At 42.2% G+C, this 23,130-nt stretch overlaps 1 protein-coding gene across 7 annotated transcripts in view; it reads right to left on the bottom strand.

Annotated features, from left to right (window-relative positions):
- Positions 1–20,830: 20,830 nt before the first annotated feature.
- Positions 20,831–23,130, bottom strand: part of LOC106043489 (uncharacterized) — a 138,793-nt gene continuing 136,493 nt past the window's right edge. For all 7 annotated transcript variants that reach the window (XM_066978089.1, XM_066978088.1, XM_066978091.1 and 4 more), the window contains one exon: positions 20,831–23,036. The gene's annotated coding sequence lies outside the window, so the exon portion shown is untranslated. The remainder of the gene's footprint in view (positions 23,037–23,130) is intronic.

Raw genomic sequence — 23,130 nt, 5'->3', positions numbered from 1 at the left:
CAGCTTCAGGTTGTCTTAAGGAAATTCCAGTGAGCGCTTTCCACTTTATCGTCTAGTTCATAACATGAACTAGGAATTATCTTGAAGAGTCATTCTCTACGCAGAGCTAAACTCCCCTTTAAGGAGTGTGCCACACTGGATTACTGCACACGGACTTGCCTCCATCCTAAGACCGCTGAACTCAGTAGGAGCCTTTCAAATGACAACAGTGAAAGAAGGATTCAGCTGACAGTCTTCAGTAGAAGTACAGGTACTTCAGAAGAAAATGAAAAAACAAACAAACAAACAACCTCCTGCGTTTCTCTTTCTTTCACCACAGCTAAAGCAGCTGGAAAAACCAGAATGAGCAAGTGGCTGCACTAAAAGGGTGACAAGTATCCATTGCTACAGGCTTATGAAAAAAACCTTTATCTTAAAGGATAAAAATCTTCTTTATGCAAGTCCTCTGCAGCAAAGTGAATCTGTGCTAAGTGCTTCATTATATACTTATTATTTTCTTTTGGGGCTGGCTTGCCCTTATGGTCAGAGAAGGAATGAGCAGGGCTCTGTGCTGCAGAGCTGACCACCGGCCACCCCCCTGCAGCCACAAGTTTTCTCTTAACCCTGCTCATTTCTCCAGCTCCTAAAAGGGCTTCACCCATGGTCTTGCTGATTCACGTGTGGTATGGTGGTTGGTGTCAGCATAAAACACGAGCAATTTGGGAGCCCCGATCTTAAAGACAGCAGCTGGGGGACAGCAGAGTGACCCTGTTCACACCCCACACCTATGTACACACACACACACACACACACTCACACTCTAATTTCTCTTGCAGGCAGTCTTCTTAAAAGTTTTTTTTTCTTTTTTTTTTTCTTCTTTTTTTTTCCAAGTTGTAAAAGACCAATTCCATAAAGGACTGGCTTAGTGCTACAATGACATGATTTGTGGCTTCCAAGCTCCAAAGCTGTAATTTATTCAGACAATTAGCAGCAGCCCTGTATTCTTGACAAATTCTTTACTTGTGTGCAGCTACTACACAACAAGGTGCTTTTAAGAACTGTGCCTTATGGATTAAAAGACTCCCCCTCCTTTTCCCTCTTTATTTGACAAGTTCTTTTCACAGTCAATGGAAATTAATACAGCAGGTTAGAGAGGTGATATACAATAATCCAGCCAGCCAAGAAAGCATTGTCTGAAAAGAGCAAGTACAGAGCCTACAGGAATGTTCAATACACAAAAGGGAATGCTTCAGTGTTTGCCTTTTGGTGAAGTTATTTCACTCTTCACTTCACATAATCCTCCACAGTTACTGTACTGGATGTCACTGTGATGCCATTAAGGTGTGTAAATGGTATTTAAGTGTGGGATAGTTGTCCTGAAGTGCAGCTCCCGATGTCTTCTCTGGCAGTCAGGTGGCTTTGCCTGAGCTGCAAGCTGGCTGGAACCTCAACCAGCTTTGCATGTCAGTGCAGAGGGCCTGCAACACAGTGCTGAGGCTCACAGCAGTGCAACATAAATCAGCACATCCCCTTCAGCACACACAAGCTTGAAGTTCAACCTGAGTGATAAAAAACCCAGTGCTAAATCCTGCCCTCCTCCAGCAAGTTCAGCTGGCTGGAATCAGGAGCTTAGGACAAGGTCCAAACCTTACTCAGACTGAAACCCTGACCCAGCTTGGGTGCCTTGTCTTTCAGAAGCAACAATCCCACTAAAATTAAGGCTCTGCTTCCTAGCACCATGAGAACTAGCTTTTTCTGGGGATCTGCTAAAGCTGCTACATTACTGGCACAATGCGCTGCCAGCTCTAGCATGTGCTTACACCATCACTTCTCAGCAAAATGAGGACAAAAGCAATCAAATCATTGTGGAGTTGGGCAAAAAAAAAAAAAGTTTCTGCTCACTACAGGGGCAAATCCTGAGTTAATGATCAGGCTAGTTTTTGGACCAAGATACTGTGGCTCATTTCTCTCTGTACTTTTTTGAAGTATGGTCCCACAGAGACCTCTGTGGTGGCCTGAGGGTCCCCCACCATGAGCACTTCTCCTGTTCTCCCTACCCCAGAGCCTTCATTGTGCAGTGATACAGTTGGGCAATGACATTCATGATCTATCATGTTATCAACTTCATATTATATTATGCTTTATGAACAGCAGCTTGGAGAAAATGGGTTGCCAGACTAAAATTTGTTAGCATGAAGCTTTGAGCAAGCAGAAAGAAAATCACAGATTTTTTTCACTAACTGTGGACAGAGAAAAGGAGATTTATCAGGCAAAGTATTCATAATAAATGATTCATCTGGTGCTCAGATGCTGGTTTGAATGAGTGTCTTAGAAATTTGTTGAGGGATACAGAGGTCTCCGTAAAAACTGCAAGGCTTGGCCCATTATTGCTTTTGCTCTGAGTCGGTTTTATAGCATTCAGTTCAGTAACAGCAGGGCTTCACCCCACAGCAAATTAAATTTCGAAGTATTTGTTTTCACATGACAAAATACAGTGTTTGTTCAGTAGAACTAACTTAAGCAAATTCCATTTAATTAATACACATAAGTTTTTTCCTTCAACTAAATCAAGATTGCTATTGAAATATAATGAATATCTTTTTAAAGATCTTGTCTTGTTTAGGAATGGATTTTTTTTACACTAAAGGGGAAAGAAGAAACAATAAAACAGGGATTGAATCACTACATCTGTTATTTTCAAATATTCTGTAAAAGTGAATCAAAATACCTTTTAGTGAATAACATCATAAAGTTAAATGAGCACCTTAGTTAAAAGAATTAAGTTAAAATGGGAGAGACGTGGAAAGAAAAGCACTTTGGTGCAGTAAGGTCTGGTGTTTTCCCGGGCTTTAACACATCACCTTGGGATGTGTCTGTTTTTCCTGGACACCTGGATCTTGTGGAAATTGCTGTAGTTACACTGATTTCAGGGGAGTCGTGCTGATTGATACCTGCTGGTGATATGACACCTCAGTGTGTAACCTGCAGACGTTAACGACACTCACAAAGGAAAAGCAACCCATTTCCTTTGCACAGTTAATTCATAAAGCCACCATGATACAGGATTTCCAAGTGTTTGTCATTTATCTGTGAGTCTACCTTAATAAGATTCCTTATTTCACTTAAAGAATGAGTTTCCTCTCTCCTTTCTCATTGTCTTCTTTTTCAGCTACCACTTTGTTTTGGGTTAATTTTCCTAAACAGATACATAAATACCATATCAGATTTTCTGATTTTTTGGCTGCAAGTCAGGCCTGCTGTGCTGTAAAATCTTGCTGGAGTAGCAGAACCTGTATCTGCAACAGCAGCTGCACTTTGCATTTGGAAAAGTAGTAAGGAAAAGGGCTATTTTTTTTCCCCCAACCCTTCATTAATCATATAACTTAGTCAGGGAAAAAAAAAAAAAAACAGGGAAAAACAAAGGAAAATGAAAAATAGGATGAGCATTGCTCATTTCTTCTAGATTTCAACATGTCTTTATTCTCTCAGATGGGAATGCCACCAAAGAAGACCAGGAATGTTTGTGAGAGAAAAATCTTAAAAGAATGCTGTGAAAAAAAGTTTAAAGAAGACATATTCTTAATCAGTCCAACCTCCTGGTCCAAGGAACAGGGCTCTGTCATTGCAAAATGGGTTTTGACTTGCAAGGTTTTTTGCTAGTTTTGCTTTGCTCCCAGCCTGGAGAGGCACCGCCTGTGTGGTAGACACTGGGGCAGACAGCAGAACCCTCTGGGCAGCATTTGTTGAGGTGGGAAAGAGGATCTTATCCAGGAATACTTTAGGTATGCTTTATGAAAGCAGAGACCATTTAATCTGCCTCTGCTTAACCTTGCTCAGAGCCCCCCAAAAGGCAATAGAGCCCCTACAGTGAGGTCTGTTTATTTTCTGCTCAGTTGGAAAGCAAAGGTCCTATTACCATTAAAGGGAGTTACAAGTATTCATCAAAGAAAGAAATGACCCATAAAGGCAGTTAGGTTAGTTTTATTCCTGCTGCATAAGTCAACCTCTTTTCTATATATAAAACGATGGGTTTAGAAAAGGATATTCATCAGGCAGTCTGATTGGCTGTGCTTCCCCACATACTTTATAATTTGTACTTATAAATAAATGTTTTTAATAATCAATTGGTATTTAAATAACATACAATAACTGTCTTATTAAATCCCACTTTTCAGAATGAATAAGCAGTTAGACATTAAAGACGTGGGTACCAAACAGCCACAGGATTTCAGACCATTTTCTTTTTTATATACAAGCCATAAATATCACTACGGAATTATATGGTTAGCCAAGGCTCTGGATGAAGCCAGTAGAAGACCCTGCTCTCTGATGTTGCCTTTAAGTGATCATATACTTTTCTGGTACGACGACTTTTTGAACAATAACCACACGTTATTTTCTTTGGCCGCCCCTCGCATTTCAAAAGGGGCGGCCTCAAACTCCAGAGCTGAAGTAAAGCAATGTATCCTCAAACCAGAGCCCAAAAAACAAGGAGCATCTAATAGCAGGTTTGAGATTATTGGTCTCAGTCAGCTGGGTCCACAGCATTTCCAACCGTTAAGTTCATATATGGCCTCAGGAAGAAAAAAAAAATAAAGAATTAACAAAAGACAGTATTCAGTCAGACATACACAAAAGTAATTTGCTTTCACTGTCGCTGATGGGCACAGACACATGGACAAGCACAGCCCTTCCCTTGATTTTTGCCCTTGTTTTAGAAGGAGGAACTGTGTGTTCGGCCTCCAGTCCTGCTGGTCTGAAGTGGGAATGCTGGGCAAGGAGAAGGGCACAGAAACCCATCCGGGATGGGAAAGGAGGGAGAAGGGGACAGTTTGATGTGGTAGCATCCGGCACAGGGGTGGCCATGGCACCCAAATCCCTTGGTGTGGGTTCACCCTACAAGAGGGGAATCATCCTTGTCCCTGAAATACTATGTTTTTTCCCCAGACATGTGCTGGAGATGGAAGCCACCCTGTGCAGTGCTGGGCCACATGGGGCCTCCCTTGGGAAGCAGCTCCCAGTGTCAGGCTGTTGAAATCATTTCTGGATTTCAGGGCACACCTCAGCCTCTCCCAGCTACCAAACACTGTCCCACCTCCAGCCCTCCAAAGCCCTCTGAGGGCCCCAGGGCTAGGCTGAGGAAGGAGGAGAGCTCTGAGCCCAGACAGGGCCCAGACCAGGGCAGAAATCCAGCAGCTGTGAGGAACCAGCTTACAACTTAGACCCACCCAGTCAGAGCACAGCACCGGGTTACCGCCATGACTTGGTATCCTCCTCCTGTTCCCCAGACTAATCCCGTCTCCCTGCATACACCACAGGGGCACTAAGGATGCTGCTGGTCCCTCAGGACAGAATTTCCTCCACCACGGACCGTCAGGGCCTGGTATTTGCTGTTGCAGCCAGTACCTGAACCTCAGTTTCAAGGTGGAGCTGGCATGGGCTGGGAAGAGAGGACATTTTTGGTGGTTCCCAAGGGCAGGTGTGGGCACGGTGGCAGTGGACCCATGGGCAGACGCCCACACAGCACAAAACGCCATGTGGGTGCTGGATTTGCTCCTGCCCCTGATCATCACCTCCTGCCTCCAGCATCACACTACGCTTGTTCTCCTCTTTTTCCTTATTTTTCTCTTTTAGCTCCCTGGTGGAGCTGACACTCCTCAGCACAGAGCCCCTCCGAAGCATATCACCGCTCCAACCCTGTAGTAAATGGAGACGCCAGGCCTGCGCCGCCAGCAGCCCGGCAAACCTGCCCGGGCCCGGCCACTGCACGCTCCCTCCGGAGGACAGCGACTTGCAGATAAAGTTTACCAGCTTGTTTGCTCCACCAACTTTTCCCATCGCACTTTTTTCCCCAGTTATTATTTTTTCAGGACCCCCCCACCCCTCCTTATTTTATTTTAGGCGCCTCTGAGAGTTCAACTGTCGCCCGAGGCTTCAAACTAATTTTCTCTTCAGAAATGATTGCAGAAAGCCGCATGCATAATAAATCCCGTTATTGCTCTTGTTATTAAAATAGGTTGTTAGGGATGTGGACTTGGAGGCCTTTTTGTCTGATGACAGCAGTTCTTCTTAGCTAGGCGCTTATGGCTTATTGACTAAGGCTGCCAGGTTCAAAAAAAAAAAAAAAATAAGAAAAGAAAATCAAAAAGAGAAGGAGCTCTAGTTGCTGCTTAATAGTAAGAAAGTTGGGATGATTTGAGGCGGTTCTTTTAATCATGTCCATAGGCCGTGTTCGAAAAGACACAGCATCCCAGCAGCTACAAGGCTGCAGTGAGGGCCCACAGAGAGCATCTGTGCAGAGCTCTGCTCTGGAGCAATGATTAATTAATATTTCTTGTGACAGCCGGGCCTGTGCACCCTCATCACACTGGGCACCCTGCAAGCCCTGGTCAGTGCCAGAGTCTTTGATGATGGGTCTGCAGTCAGAAGAGATGAAAAGTTACAGGCTACAAGGGGAAATGAACAGGACGCACATGGAAGTGAAGTGACATACTCAAGGGCACCCAAAACCCCAGTGTCAGGGCTAGTAACTGAAGAAAGGCTTGTAAATTCCTGTTTGGCACATTGGCCATCAGCTCACATCTCCTCACCTTGCTCCAACAAACCACACGCTTCATCCAGCAACCTGAAAGCTTTTGCGAACCAGAACAGAGCTCCTTTAAAATGAAATGTAGTTAAAGCAACAAATCTCCTGTGAGAATGTATTCTTAAAACAATAAAAGCTTTTGGAGCAGGTTTGATAAAGGAAAGTACACTGTCCAATCATTAAATGGAAACATTTTCTAGTTACCACATGAAAATATACTTCATAAATCACTGTTGTCCTGTGAAACGAAAATCTAATCATAGATGAGGCTATGCACTTAGCAAGCTTCATATACATGGGAACTGTGAAGCACAGTGTACTACCCAGTGAAACCAGACATTCATAAAGGAATCAGGGCCAGAACTGGCAGAAGTCTCAAAGGGAACGGAGGGACATCACTGAAAATATGGACTCTAAAAACCTCCCCTTTAATATATATGTATGTATGGAGTTGTTTAAAGAATTTTTGCCCAGGGCCAGGATAGCTTTTACACCGTAGCTTCTAAAGAAGAACCTGGAGGCTTTGCTGTTAAAACTGTGAAACCATGGTACTCCGGGCCTTGGTCTCACTTTCAAGTACTGGGAGATATCCAGAAGACCGCCCATCAGTGAGCTCAGCCCCTGCAGCACACATGCTACCTGGTTAGCACAGCGTGCAAGGCTGGGCGAGCAGAAAGTAGCAGTAGCTCACAGGTCAAATTTATTCCTCAGCACTAGACAGGGCACAACCAGGTTGTTTAGCTCAGAGATGTTGAATGATATTGCAAGCTCAAGGCAATGGGAATGTGCCACCTCGTTTCTGGTGCCAATGGGCTGAGGTTTTGCCTTCGGTGGAGCTGGGACTCAACCTGCTGTGTTCAAGAACCATGTCACTGCCTACATTAGTGTAATAACTAATAAGACAACTGAATATAACAACATAGAAGAGGAAAAAAAATGCTGAATATAGGAAACACTGTTACTCGAAGGAGAAATCTGGTCATTAGAAGTCGTCAAGACTACCTAAAGGCAAAGATTTCTGTAGGAAATACAGCACCCATTAGAGAAAACACAGGACCAATTGCATATTCAACAGGTTGAGAGTCCCAATTCGCAATTCTTGATTAATTAAATTAAGGTATCTGTTTGAGTGTGGAAGCTGACACTAGATGTGAGTAAATTAAGTTGGACGTTAAGTAATACTTTAAGTGCCCAAATTGAAAAGAGCATGCCTGGCTTCAGTAAGAAGAAAGAAATTCAGATGCAGCTTCCTTGTCCATGTTTCATTTCTAGGAGGATTTTAAAGAATGCAATTCACACCCCCGCAATAGAGAAGCAATTACAGAAATGGAAAATGACCAAGTCATTCTCAGGTATTCAAAGAAAATTGGCATCTCCTGAATATTGAATTGTACTAGGTCCTAGCTTTCTATAAATACAGAAGATCAATAATTATCATTGAAATGCTTTACTAACATCTGAAAGTTGGCAAGAGTGAAATAAGAAATGGCATTTATGCGTTACTGCCTGAAAGAGAGAAATAGTCTTTCCCGTTCTTCTGGTGAATACACGGCATAGCCTCATGATGAGGAATAATAATGGGCTGCTCCACTTCATGCTCAGGAAAGGAATGAATGAACAAATGTTGGACACAGCTGGCTTGCTCTTCTCCATTTGATGACCACTACAATGTTCGCACCCTTCTTGTTTTGAGGCCTGCAGAGCTCCTTCACCATATATCTTCATGGGGCAATGGTGTGCTAAGAACAGCTGCTGTTAGGAACCATTTGGAAATTCACTGAATAATAAAAATACTGCTAACCATCCAAAGACCTTGGGGCACTTTCCAAAGGAGATAACATCGTCAGCCTTATTGTATAGGAATGGACAAGTGAAGAAAATTACTGAAGCTTTTAGGAGCGGGGTAGGATGGGAACTAGAACTGAGGTTCCCCCTTCCCAAACTCCAGCATCTTAGGGCTTTCTTCACTGCAGCAGACTTTAGAGTTTGGGAGAATAAAGGCAGAAGGGAATAAATAAGCTAGAAAACATATCATCATCATTACAAACATAAAAAGCTACAAATCTGTCACACTGCAGAAACTCTCACTTCATTGTTACTGTGATTTATTGGGGAGCTAATTTTAAACAAGTTTTCTTTTCCAAAACCACAACACAAAAACAAACTGAACAAGCAAGCCAGAGGACAGAAGCTAGTCGCTACCGGACAATTTAAGCAATAATCTCATTTGCTTTGTAGTATAAAAAGCAATAAAGGGCTGTTTACTGAGTGAATAAACACTGAATGAATCACAAAAAGCTCTTTATTGCGATTATACTCCAAGGCAGAGGAGATTATTGTTATTACACAAGAAGGCACAATGTGAAAATTTAACTCAATGCGCCAGATTTTCAGACTGTTTCAGTCACACAATTGTGTTCAGAGAGTACATTGTGTCTAATCTTAGCACGCTGTTTTGACAATTCTGCATGCAAATCAGGTGGTGGGGTACAAATGCATTTAATTAACTATTTACAGCCAATTTATGCAAGCCTGGTGGCTGGACACGTGTTTTGCACAAGCAATGGCATGCTGAACTGGTTTGAAAATCAGTTGCCCCGTGTGATATATTTAGACCTGCAGGAACCCTACGGGAGCGAGGAGCCTCCCAACCACACGTTCAGCCGCAAGGTGCATGATATCTCCTCCTCGCCAGGCAAACCTGCATCTTTTCCACAGAAGGTTAGTTTCAAGGAGGTGAAGAAAGGGAATGTAAGCACTGAGAACAACGTTGATGAGTCTTTTTTCCCCTTCATATATTTCTTACACTGTATTTTTCTTGTCAGGTAGTCTTGTCTCGCAGGAAAAGTTAAGCTGCAGAGTTTTTCCTCTGTGGGTCTTCCCACTGTCACACCATTAAGAAGGATGAGAGATTTGCAGATAGGACATTTGTGGCATGGGCTTCATTTCCTGGCCAGTCAGCAGGGAGAAATTTTCCTACAATTTAGGTGTGCAGTGCTCGGTCCTGCAGGAGCAAGCAGCCTTTTGAATGTGTGTGCTTGCCAGGCATGTGTTCAGACTGCAGCACTGTGCTGCACAGGGATGGTGGTTCGGCTCCTCATGTGTCCTCGTGCATTAGTACTTCAAGTCTTACTAACCACACATCACCTGACCCAAAGGACATCATCTCCCTCTAATTATTATTATATCCCTCTAATAATTCTCTACATTTGGCTATTAAAAATTTGCTAATTCTCCATTGGCGTTCTTATAGTTGTCATCCAATGCAGGCTCAGTGCAGTGAAGCAGTTGGTGAAAAGTGCTCTTTCGCCTTTGCATTGCCTTCCTGTGAAACCTGCTGCCTCGGCAAAGGTACCAGCGTCTGCACTGAGAAACAGCAGGAGAAGATGCTCCTGGTTACAGAAGGTGCTCTCAGTTAGGGAAGGTTTTCATGCTGGGATTGCTACAGGTTGCAATCCTTCATATTTTATGCACAAAGCTAGATTATTAACACATAATCAACAGCCAGTTGTTGAATGAGAAAAGTAGGTTAAGCTCTGAAGATATGATAGCCAAAAACTTAATCCACCTTTTTCATGTAGTTGAGCAGCTGCTAAGAACCATCTCTAGTGCAGCCTGACTGGCATCTGAACATGAGATCCAGTTAGATAATACGTGAATTGGTCTTTTTTTTTTTTCCCCTTGGCTTCCACTTTTAAGATGCTCTGGTCTGCTGTTTATGGGAATCAAAGAAAACCCTGATAAGGCATGGTCTTTCTATTATGTATGTATCAAGAAAAATAACAGAGAAAATACCTATAGCAGAAATAATATGATTTGTCAGACAGGAGATATAGTTTGAAAGGCAGGATTGAACTTCCTTTAAAAATATGCATCAGAATTTCACTATAGATATTTTGTTTGCTTTTGGGTTTTGCCTTTTTCCCCCCATTCAGCCACACAAGGAGAGAATAGAAATAGCATAATGTGATATTGGCAATCAGTCTCATCAGGCAATAATAATCAAATCCAGCTACTTGGATGCAGCAGAAAATCCTCATGATTTTTTTTCCAAAATTGGTGGTCTGCTCCATGTATTTGGTTTGACTTCTGAACTACAGAGTAACCAAGCAAGTAACTCACAGCAGTAATTTGGAGCAAATAGTTCAAATTAGCTCTGGTGTTTGTCCAGTTTTGGGGGCAATTAAGTAGATCCTAGGGATTTGAGTTTTATTTATTTTTTTAATGTAACTTAAACAGCCTCCTGACTATGCTCTTTGTGAGGCTGACATTAATTTCAGTGCTAACAGCACATGGAACAGACACTGCAGAACAGTGCTAAGTGCTGATATTTAAAAATATGGCCTTTTGGATCTATTTTAAGCCAAACCTCCCATGTGAAATAGAGGCATCAACTTGGACCACTCAGGTAAAGTAAGAGGAGGAGTACAGGACCTTTTGTCATCACCTCACCTCTCGTATTACCAACATAAGGAGAAAGCAAGAGCTGTAAGTGTGAATGAGAGCAAACGATGGTTGAAGTAAAATAATCAAAGGAAAAAGAAAATATAGAATATTATGTGAAGTGTACATGGAAAAAAAAAAGAAAAAACAACAACAACAAAAAAAAACACAACACAGACCTTAAAAATATCAAGCCCTTCAGCTCAAAGCAATGGATATATTTTTTAAATTGTTAAATAAACATGAGACAGGAATGGAGGGGGCTGCCATGGATGAGAATAGAAAGTATTTTGTTGCTGATAGTTCTGAATCTCCTTTGAAGGTTTATTTTGTGAAGGCCGAAGCTTTCAAGATCCTGAATTCAATTCCTTTGGGCTGCTGGCCTCTGTAAACACTTTCACGGACTACCAGTGGGGAAAGAGGAACTCTGGCCCTAGAGAACAAAGCCTTCATGTTCAAGACACGGTTTCTCAGAGTAAGATGTGGTTTTGGCTGTTCTGTTCAAACCACTTACACCTGGTTTACTTCAGCAGTGCTGGGCAGGATATGGTAAAAGACCTGGAGTGTTAGGACCAAACGTACCAGATGTTCCTACACACACATGCCCTGTCACAGTGAAACTCCCAGCAACAGCCTGTCCACTTTTCATTCCTTTGACCACAATTCAACAATGTAAGCAAAACATTATTTTTGAAGTATAACTCTTTTTTTTCCTTTCTTCTAGCTCTGACTCTCATTACCCTTTTGGCCGAGCCCCACTTAGGCTTAATTCTCCTCAGCGGAAAGACTCTTCTGTTAACAATTGCTACGTTTGGTTACTTGCTAGACATATAGGTGTGTTTTTACATTCAGACAAAGTGTTCTTTCCTGATGAAGGTGAGGCATTAGCATTGGCTCCCATTTTCCACCAGTGATGTGTATGGCATTGCTTCTGTGTGCTCCCCCCTGGACATACGGACATGGAGAGAGGCAGGAGTGAGCAGGGGAGGAAGGCCTTGCATTACTGAATAAAACCCTGTCAGATCAAGGAGAAAAAAGCTAACATTCCCAATGGATCCATTCACAGTTTTATGCTAATGCCTCCTGGGACGAGACTCCAGGAATACAGGGAATGACTTATAAATCCTCAAGCTGTTAGATCTGCTCAATAAGTCTCCTTTAGTAGACATAAACTGCTCTGTTTTGAAGACACAAAGAGCAGTAAGACCTACAAAACTGAATCATGTTTTCTTCTAGATCGAGAAAAAAATGACAAACCAGGGTAAAGAGATGCAAAAACCTCCATGAAAAGATGAAACATGCTTGCCAGATCTGGCCTAGCGACACCACCTTCAATTGCCTTTTTCCCAGACAAGCAGAGAAGCCACCTCACTTTTCAAGGTGATGTAACCTAAGCTGTTACAGCTGCACACAGTCAGAAATAGCTCATTCAGGACCAAATATGATGAACTTGATTGAAGAAGCAACCTGGAGGACAGTTCCCTTGCAAGAACAGCGTGATTCTGGTGGTAGCAAGGCGCAGACTTGTCCGCATTGCTTCAATCAGCTGAAACCTGTTGCAGTTACTTTTAAAGGGAGAAACTACACTAAAATAGTGTCAACATTTCCTGATCTTCACTTTTTCTGACTTGTCTACGTAAGCCATAAGCTCTTCAGTGCACACCATGCCCCTCAAATTAGGAGTGTGCAACACCTGTGATTTCCCCATGGGCCTGTAGATGCTACGATAATACAAGTAATACCTGACAGTGTTTAAATGCTGACATCTGGAGTTCACTTGTTGAGAATTTTATGAGGAAAAAAACTCACACACTTTATATGTAATTTTACATGTCACAGCTTTGTTTTTCATTCCCAAATATCATCCCTTTCCATCAATTAGTCAGCCTTCTGTTGCATAAAATGACTGTCATCTTGTGAATATTGTAATTGCCTTTTGCAAGATGAAAACCAGGTATAGTTGTAAAAAAAAAAAAAAAAAGTCACCTAATGGAGCAAACGCTGTGTATCTACACATAGCTTTGTTTAACTTCAGAGGTGGGACTGGATAGGCTTGAATGAACACACTGCTCCCAAGCAAAATGTTATTTTATTGTAGTAAAAATATTTAGGAGGCACTGCTTTGTAATTTAAATAGCAAAAACCTTACATCTATACACCTTTATCACAAGTGATTTCAAAGGCCTTCATGGCATAAGCAGAAATGATTCTTCCCAGTCCTGAATGGTAGCCAGCCGAGGGCGAATGACATGGCTACTTACCAGTCATTTACATCACAAGGTTAAGAGGAACATTTGATGCAAATGAACTCGCTGGATGATTTTGGATGGCCAACATGCCATCAGCTTTCCTCAGACCAAGACAACATTTCAGACTTTCGTGAAAACAGCCATGATTTTTTATATAAAAGCAAATTTTAAAAGCTCAAAGGGCTCTTCCAGGTGGAGCTGGGGGAAGGAACTGAATTCTGTTCACGAAGCTCTCTCCAGATGAAATTTCACTTACAAAAGAAGGTTTTAAAAAAAATAACCTGTCTGGGTGGAACCCGGCAGAAGTGCCTAGACAGGGGACTTTCCCTGCTACCCTGCACTAACTTGTCCCATTAATCCTTTTAATTTCACGTATTCATTTTTACACAGCTTAGCTTGTTCACTGCATGCCAGTACAAATCATGTTTTGCTCCCTCTTCTCTCATCATGCTCCTTTCTCTGGCAGGTCCTCGCTGCTGCTGCAGTAACTTATGTGGTCTGTCAGCAGGGCCACTGGGATGCAAATCTCTTTTTGTCCCCTTGGGGTGCCATTGATACTTTATTAGAAGTTTGCATCTCTCTTTATCCAGGAAAGTGATGGACTAACTGCATTTTCCTTCCTCTCTAGTGGTCTCAGAGGGCAATAAATAAATAGATAATCTCTAAAAATGTCTAGTAAATAATGGCTGAAGGAGAATCAACTCGTAATTTTTCAAGCTTTTCTCAAGACTAAAATTTGTTTTAATAAAAAAAAAAGTATGTTTCAATACCATTTCCCTGCTCTTTTTCCTGAAGCCATGTCACAAAGTAAGTTAGTGATACATAACTGAGACACATCTGCACTGAGTATCCACAGCTCTGACTGTCTAAAAGCGATCATTCAACCCATCAGGCTTTGAAAATATAAGCTGTATACCATACTCCAGCCAGAACCTGATTTGAATGTGATATGTCCCCCAAGCATTTGGGGGATGCTTGGAGCTGCCATCTGAGGGCCAAGTTCTAATAAACACGTATCTGAAAATTCACCAGAGCTTCAAAGCTATTATTTAAGTTTAACCAAAGCCATGCTGACGCCCCTTGTTTGGCAGTGCTCACTTCGTGCTTAACCTCAGGTACACAGTAGTAAGGTCCTCAGAGACGTTTCTCAGTGTGAGTAAAGCTAAACACATTTTACCATTTTTCTTGAAACTGTGACGTTCTGAATACTACTTAAGAGAGCAATTTTGGTGTTGCAGGAGATAAGAAGGCAGTTCACATTCTCTGGGGAACATATATATATATACATATATATTTATATATATATATATATACACACATAAGATTTTTCTTCCTCAGAGCATTATGGAGCTGTGAGATCTGAATGATCCAGAACTGGTGTGTTTGAGCACACCTATCTTACAGTTTTCAACAGAAACACTTGGACCAACTTCTGGAGATCACATTGCCCAGGATTTCCCAATGTCTGCAAGATCAGGGCTCTTTTTGCATTCATATCTCCACACCTAACACAGAGCAAGATAGGAATATGAGAGCCCCTCTGCTTGCTTTTTTACTTAATAGTTTGGAAGTAAAATGAAATTCTTTTGGAATTTGCTTTTCCTGATTAAGGCAAGGTTGTAACTAAACACTTTGCAACCTTAACACACCAGAGCAGCCTGGGGTCCCGCTGCTTTGCCCTCCCTGCTGCTGTTGGCAATTGTCTCTCCCACAGCCCACTCACTGAGCATTGATGCGAAGCTTTGGGCTTCCCAGAGCACTCCCCCACTATCTGCTTTCTTTTCTTCTGGTGTATGCCTGCCAGAAGGCACTGCTTCCAGACTTGGCACTTGGCCTTGCTAGCCCCCACACCGACCCATTCCAGTCTGGCTGCCAAAGCTCTCCATCCCCTGCTTTCCCTAAACACATCCTGGGTACGTGTTCCTCAAGACACTGCTATCTCCATAAAGACATTTGCTGTCTTCCCAGAAATAGCTCACCTTGTTTGTCAGTCTCACCCAGCTTCAATCCGCCTCCGCCCTTCAAAACTCAAAGACTTGTAAGTAAGAAAGTGTTGTTTAACAAGTTAAACTCAAAGCTGACTTTGAAGAGAAGTCTTTGAATAAACGGAAAATAAAGCACAGACATTTAGCATTGCAATTGGATCACTCTCAAATTGCCTTTGCCTAGAATTCAGCAGGTCTTGCCCTGCACATCAGAGTGTGCACAGCAAAGTTTAGAGATAAATGCAAATACTCAGCTTGAAACCTCGGGTTTCGTGCTCTTAGAAGGTAGATTCCCTGCTGCATGCCCCCAGGGGTGAAGACTGTCCCATTTCCTCACAATATATTGTAAGCAAATGTTTCCTACCCATCTGCAATCTTCTGTTTTTGCAGAGCTTGCTGCCAGCACCCATCCCACCGTTACACACAACCCAATTAGGTGCCTGACCCATCTAACTTACCAGTGAATTTCATGAATACCGTGGCCACAGGCTTGTGCTCATGCTATTCAGGACTGCAGTGCCATGTCCCATCAGGGAATCATGTCCCAGCTTATCCAGCTGTTATGGGGACAGTCACCTCCACATCAGCATTGCCACCATGCCCACAGGCCCCACAAGCTGATGCCTTGCTGCAGGCTGGTTTCTGCCCTTTCTAGCTGGAGCCTGGAGCATAAATATTTCTTAGTGCATCTTTTCCACTTCCTCCAGAACCTCTTTCTGAGACTGCACCTGTGCTTTCCCTACATTATCTCTTTTATTTGTACATAAGTACACATCACAAACAACATCTTAAGGCTCCTGATTAGCCTCTACCTAATTACCCTTGCCACAGCATCCACTCACCGGTGAAGTAGGAAGAATGTTGGATGCAAATATCTAACATCGGGTTCAACTTCTGCCCTTGTCATTCTTAGCACTAGACAGTTTCTCCAGGCTGTATATCCTTTGAAGAGTGAAATGATCTCTTCTCAGTATCACTTTTGATACTCTTATCTAAACAGAGAAATCTCATTTTTCTTTTAATTAAAAGTAGCTTCCTCATCTACCTTTCAATTATTTTTTTTTAATAAGATGCAGATCTTCAGTTCTGGACAGGTTTAATGCAACCTACCTAGGATCCCCAAAAGCCGCACTTGTTTTGAAAAAATAAAAAATAAAAATCAGGAGGACCTGAGATGTTAAAGGGCAGGTTTGACAACTTTTAGATGATAAAGCCACTCTTGCACTGAGTTAGGGAGAAATAGATGGCATCTTAAGGTCTTTCCCTCCCCTATCCTTTTAAGTCCATTTTATACAATTAAAATTATCAGAAAGCATATTTCTCCATTGGCATTTCCCAGAATTTGAGCATTTGCAATCCTAAGGATATTCTTTTAAGGGGAGATTCTTGCACATACGGGCATGCTTAATGCAATAGAGAGAAAATAAAGTTGTTTGAATACTGTCCTACAAGCATTCCTCCTGTGACAGGAGCATTTGTCCTAGATGCTATTGGCCACTACTTGGAACAAAAGGAGAATTGCTAAGCCTCTTGAAACCCAGGAACTCTGAAGGCCAGCAACCATATCCCATTGTACGTACATCATACCTCCTTCAGCAGCGAAGCAGTTAACAAAACATTTTTGTTCATGTGAAAATATAAAGCAGCTGCTTAGTTCTACGCTTGGCAGAAGAAGGCAGCCCCCTCTGCACTCCTTGTCTTCTGCTGCTCTTGGATCATTGCAGAGTTAACCAGCTGTTGCATTCCACATGCCAGTTACACCAGTTTGGAAAAGCAAGAACAGGGATAGTTTTATGACCATACAAAAGGAACGAGAATAATACACTACTGAACCAGAAAGGACAATATTTATACAATAAACATTTTCAGAAACATAATGACTCCTTTGTCGTCAAAATTTTGGAGTGGTTAATTGTGCACACAAGAAGTGCACCAAATCCACATGCTCACTAGCAGTTAATACGTTCCCAAAGTGTCTATTCACTGCCTATCTGGCCATCTGCACAGCCCTTCCTGCGAAAGTTCTTGCAAAATAGGGTGGTCAAATGCACATACACTTCTGAAAATATCCTTGCCTGTATGAAATGCCTCATTTTTTATGTCTATGAAAACGCAACTCAGATGATTTTGCTTCCAAGTTTTAAAGTGACAGATTAAACCAGGCATTGAGGCCTTATTGCAAAAAGTTCATACTAGCTCTGTGCACACTGAAGAGGTACTCAGGTATGAATTACAATTTGGTCTTGAGATATGATGGACACAGTTGTAAATAGCAGCTGCAGACAGATTCAGAGTCAGAGCCTGGCTGTTGCTTGAGATGTTCAGCTCAGGCTATACTCAGGTTTACTAAGTTCTGCTTCTGATTAAAATATACATGAGTCAAAACAAGCTTGGTGTGAAAACTTTCCTAAAAGTTGAAGTTTTGGTAATCTGTGTGCCTGTTGGTATCTGTCTGTCATTTGCTAGCTAAACATCACAAGGAAACTCCCACACCAGTGAACTGATGACCTGGCTATAGATCAGAAAGACTACCACAAAATGAAACAGAGAAAGAAGAGACTATTACTAAAAATGAATCGATTTTTATCTGGGAAAAGTTTACAAAGAGAAGCCAATTGTTTGCAGAGTTCACACGTTTGTGATTTCAGCTCAGAAGTGACACTTCCTGTACACAGAAGCCTATGCTAAAATTTAGCCTGAATAAACTGAAATGCTTTATTTGGTTATTTTAAGTGAGTTTCTAATAAAAAGAATTTGGGAGTAAAAAAAAACACTAAAGCAGACATTGCTGTTTGATCTCTTGGAGGGTTCGCCCAGCCTCCCAGTCTCCTTGGGAATACAGCACTGATGCAAACTCCAGTCAAGAGAAGAAAACACTTGCTGCTTTCCTTCTTCTCTCTTCTAACAACCACTCATGGCTGTTTTCTTGGATACACTGTCCCACACCCCGACATTCATTTCCCATTCCCTTTGACACCAAGTGCCCAGGCCCCAGCAATACCGACTCACGGATCTGCTCACTCTTCCAATTTCTGGACTTTCCTCGAAAGTGAAGTTCTAGGAGTAGATTTCCTGTTTGATTCCTTGGATTTGCACCTCCTAGCAATGCTTGCTGGTAGCACAAGTCCTCAGTGGCCACTACATGAAATTCAAAGGTTTTTTTTAGTTCTTTTTTTAATGCAAACTAAAAATCTTACAATGGGAAACTTAGCCAAATGTAAAAAAAACAGCCATTCAAGCCCATGATACTCGAAAGAAGAGGTAAGAGATTTTTTTGCATGCAAGACCTTGACATTTCTGAAACATTTCTCTCAACAGATCTTTTAAAAGATCTTATCTAAAAAATATATCACTTTGCAATAATATAATTGTACATAACATATAATAATTATATCCAGTTTATAGAAACATTGAGAAATTCAGAAACTTACTATTTCAGCATTTGACTATTTCCTATCTAAAAAAAAAAACAACCGCTATTCATATTTCAAATGATAAAATCACCTTCAAGTAAGAAACAAAGCTTGCTTTATGAAAATGTTGAAAAGTCCCACTTTAGTAATTTCTTCCAGAATTCTTCCAAATCTGAGCATTCATCAAAGCCAGCCTTTCCCAGAGAATCTGGTTAGATTTCACTGAAGCTGCAATTGCGTAATATAACAAAGTCCTCCACCAGCAGCAAAAATCTTCATTAAAAAAGCCTTTTTTTGCATATATAGCTCAGGAAGTGAACTCAGCAAATGTAATGAAGTATGCTGCATTGTTGTCTATGCTGGTTATTTATTTATTCATTTTCTGTCTCCTATAAATGCATACAGGTTGGAAACCTGACTTGCCTTCCAAGCAGCTTTCCCAGCACCTTTCTTCCCCATCCAGCCCAGGACGTGTTGCAACCTAGAGAAAAACATTTCTGTAGGATATCTGCAGCGCTGCCATTCCTGGCAATGGGACCGACTGGCATGCCGGAGTTCCTCCTGGGAGTGCCACATTCAGGCAGCGTTAGATCATTGCGATGAGTGCTGGGTACCGAGTGATGCTCGCCTGCGAGCTATTCGTTGTGGTATGCAGGCTAATGGCTCACTGGGTCAGGCATACCACCTCCAGCGGAGCAGTTTTATCTTTGTGACGGAGTGAACTGTTATTGTTAGTTAGTGGTGTGTGGGATTCATGTTAATGTGCACAAACTGAGTTAGCAATTCAATGACAGCACCAGGCTGTTATTGATTGTTTGCAAGATGGTTTGGGTAACCGGGTCTGTCTGTGACCAGAGAGCTTCGGCTCTCCCACTAACAACTGCCCCGTGCTCACCTGCAGTTCCCTCTCCGCAGCGAGGGCACATGAAGAAGGGTTATCCCTCCCTGCACAGGGTTTCAAAGTCGCTTTTCAAAAAGATCCACACAAATCCTGAGTGCCACACATATCCTTAAACTGGGTTACGTTTCCCAAGAAATAGGAAACAGTCTGATAAATAAGATTCCTTGCTGAAACAGGGAGGATCAATTTGATCTTCTTTTTCCCATGTACTGGCTGAGCACAGAATAGTTCACCCCTATTTTACACTACTGTTGTTGTTTTTTTTTTTTTATATATCAGTACTCTGTACTTCCACTGGAGCTGGGACTTGAGCACAGGTCCCCTTTAACCAAGGCTGGTAGTTATTCCAGAGTTTGTCCCTCTTTGACACAAGAAACTTTTCCCTTTAACTCTGAAGAAGTTTTTTTTTCAAAGAATTGCCATTTTCCAACCAAAAGACTTTTAATGACAAAAATTCCAGAGCAGCTCTAATTATACCCTAGGGCTCAGTCTGAGGGAGAATATTGCTACCCTCTGTACAGTAACGGCCCGGTGTCCCATTATGTGTCCCTGGCCCCCAGGAAGTCGGAGGGGCAGCGTCAGTGAGAAGCACAGAGAGCTGGGGGGCTGCTGGGTGACGGTGTGCTGCTTTTTTGACCACCCTGGGTAAATGAAACCCTGCATGATCAAAGCAGGATGGAAATATGTTATAAAAGCAACCACTTTCCATGTGCTGCCCATGGTGGGAAAAGAGAAGGACAAAGGACAGTCTGTGTCCATCCCCAAACGTGCTGCCCCGAGCACCCCAAGTGATGCGAGAGGTCGTGCGTGGGCTCTTAGTGCCTGGCACACCAGGCAGCTCTCCCACCAATTTTTCAAGCACGTCGCTGAGCTTTGGAGTTAGCTTTCTAATGAGGATAATTATTATTATTACATACACACATATATAAAAGCCCCAAATCCCCACGAGGTTTCTTCAGATTGTCCCAGAAAGAAAACATTTTCATTGTGTGGGCTGTGATTGGGAACACATGTACCCACCGCACCCCACTTTGCTCTGGTACTAATTACAAGGGGAGCAGAGCCCAGCACGGAGGTTTCTTTAATTCGTTGGTTTTGGAGACTCAGCAATCAAATTACCTGAAGAAGCTGGAGCTTCTCTGGGGTACAATCAGCCATGCAGCGCTTGGGTTAGGCCAGGGTGGGGAGAGATGGATAATATATACATGCTGGCAGCGTTATGCAGCCACCCAACTGGGGAAAAAGGAATTTCTCTTAATTAATGGCATGATGTATGACACGTTAACAACACAAACTCTTTAATAAACCCTGATGCGTTCTTTCACAATTCAGACAAGATGAAAGCGCGCTGGGTTACCTGTAGGAACCAGGTATTCAGAAATGCTGGCAGGGCAGCTTGTGGTGAGAGTGCTTTAATAGCTGCACATGGTGCTTTTGATTCTGGAGTCAATTTTAGACAAAGCTGCCTTGAAGCACAGGAAGCAAGTTTCACTTTCAACCTTGCCCAAGGCTGCTACCCAGAGATGAAGATATCGGTGAAGAGAAGTGAAATCTTAATTTAATTAAGTGTAACTCCCAATGGGACGAGCTTGGGAGGTTTGGTTCAGAGGACGATTATCTGAAGCAATTGAGATAAAGTATTGGTTTTCCAAGTTCCACTTTAGGTTTTTGTCTGGCACAGGACTGAGACACAGACTGAATGCAAAGCTCAGATTCACTCAAATTTGCCCAAAGTATAAGGGTACTCAGATATGGATCATGTCAAAAAAACATGTTTACAGTTACAGTGAATTTGGCCTTCTCCCACGCTAAAAGCTCCTTATTTAAACCTCTCATTTTGGTCATGTCTTTTCCATCTTATATTTCTTCATCTACTAGGTCAAAAAGTGAGTAAATAGGTCAAGTGCTCCATAAAAATGGAATACAGAGGAGATGTGGCTAGGACTTGGACTCCAGAGCTCTAAATTAAGAATATTAGCAAAGACCGTTATGAATTACTATTTATTTTTGTGCACTTTGATGGTCTTTATCCTCCTTGAAGACCAGTTTCTGGTTTAGGCCAAGAAAGGAAGGGAAAAGGAAATGCCCCAGCTCTTGGCAGCTGCCGAGAACCCTCACTCCGCTGAGATCCTGGAAGCGCTAAAACCTCAGAAACAGAGAGATGGAGACGATAATGACAAAATACAAATTAGAAAATAAAACCTTAATCAGGGCCCACCAAACTCAGCAGAAAAAAAAAAATTGAGGACAAGCCCGTGACTGAAAAGGAAACATCCCAGACTGTAGACGTGATGGCAAATTTCACAATACTTCACAAACACAGTACCTAAAAGAATTTAGGATTTTTCTGTAGTAAATTTATGGCATTTTGTGTCCGTTTGCTTAAAAAAGGAAGACAGAGCTTTTCATCCCTTTGACCTGAGAGTGAGACCAGGCTGTAGAGTCATGTTGTGTCCATATCCTTAAGATCTTTGTGGAGAGATCCCTAAGGAAAGACTCCAGAGCCCAAACACTCAATGTAGGACTTTTTCCTCTATACCACACACCCCAGGCACATCACCTTTCTTCCACAGCTTTCCATAAAGGTGAGAAAGAACAAAAAGCGCTCCAGTGAGTGAAAAATTACATTCCCTAAGACAAAGGAGAGGAGTTTTGCTCCAAACATGCTTCTCTGTTCGGTATAAAACTTTTTTTCTCTTTTTGAGAACAATTTGCTGTGGCCAATAAAAGCCCAGCTAATTTTTAAATCAGCATGTAGCCAACTCAGCCACCCAGTAGCTCTGTCCTTGGGCAATATTATTGAAGCACACACAATCTATACTAAAGCGATCAGCTTCCCTCAGGCCTGCCAAGGGGATGCGTTAGGCGAGCCCAAAATATGACAGAAGGAAATTTATGTGCAACTTTTACACATAATATCTCATTATGACTCTCCCCAATCTTTCAATTTTAAAAATAAACGGCCTTTGTAATGATTTTACCAGGAGCATGTTGGAAAGGAGATTGAAAAAGAAAAAGGAAAGTGGCTTTGGCTACAGTTATTTCTTTTGCTCTTCTCCTCCTCTCGGGTTTTTCTTTAATTTTCCTGAAGATGTTTCCACTCAATTTAGGAAGAAATGGAATTTCCCCCTCCCTGCCACCACTCTCTCTCTGTTTTGTACATGTTTTCAAAGAACGGAATGGCTGACATAATGAAGCCTCTGTCAATAGCAAAATCATTTTGTCTGGTTGGTAAATAATGAAAGTTTCCACTTAACATGCAAGCCGCCTTACCCAGGAGACACGCGCTTGGTCCCCTTCCAGGCCAGCAAATTGTCATCCCTTCTTTGCACACGTCTGGGAGCACTGCCCTGCAGCAAGGAGGAACGAGAGCGCTCCGCTGGGGCCAGGGCTGGTGGTTGCTTTGGCATGAGCACATGCACGTTGGGCACGAGAGAAGGGGTTGCACAACTGTGCCAGCTGGTGCTCGCAGGATCAGGCCTGAAATGGAATCGAAAAAAGATGGGATAAATGAATATGCTCCAATAAGGAAGGGGAAAGACAATCAATCAGTCAAACAAACAAACAAAAGGAA

Source organism: Anser cygnoides, chromosome 16 (assembly GCF_040182565.1).
Source record: "Anser cygnoides isolate HZ-2024a breed goose chromosome 16, Taihu_goose_T2T_genome, whole genome shotgun sequence".
NCBI lineage: Eukaryota > Metazoa > Chordata > Aves > Anseriformes > Anatidae > Anser > Anser cygnoides.
This window is presented reverse-complemented; position numbering and strand designations above follow the sequence as displayed.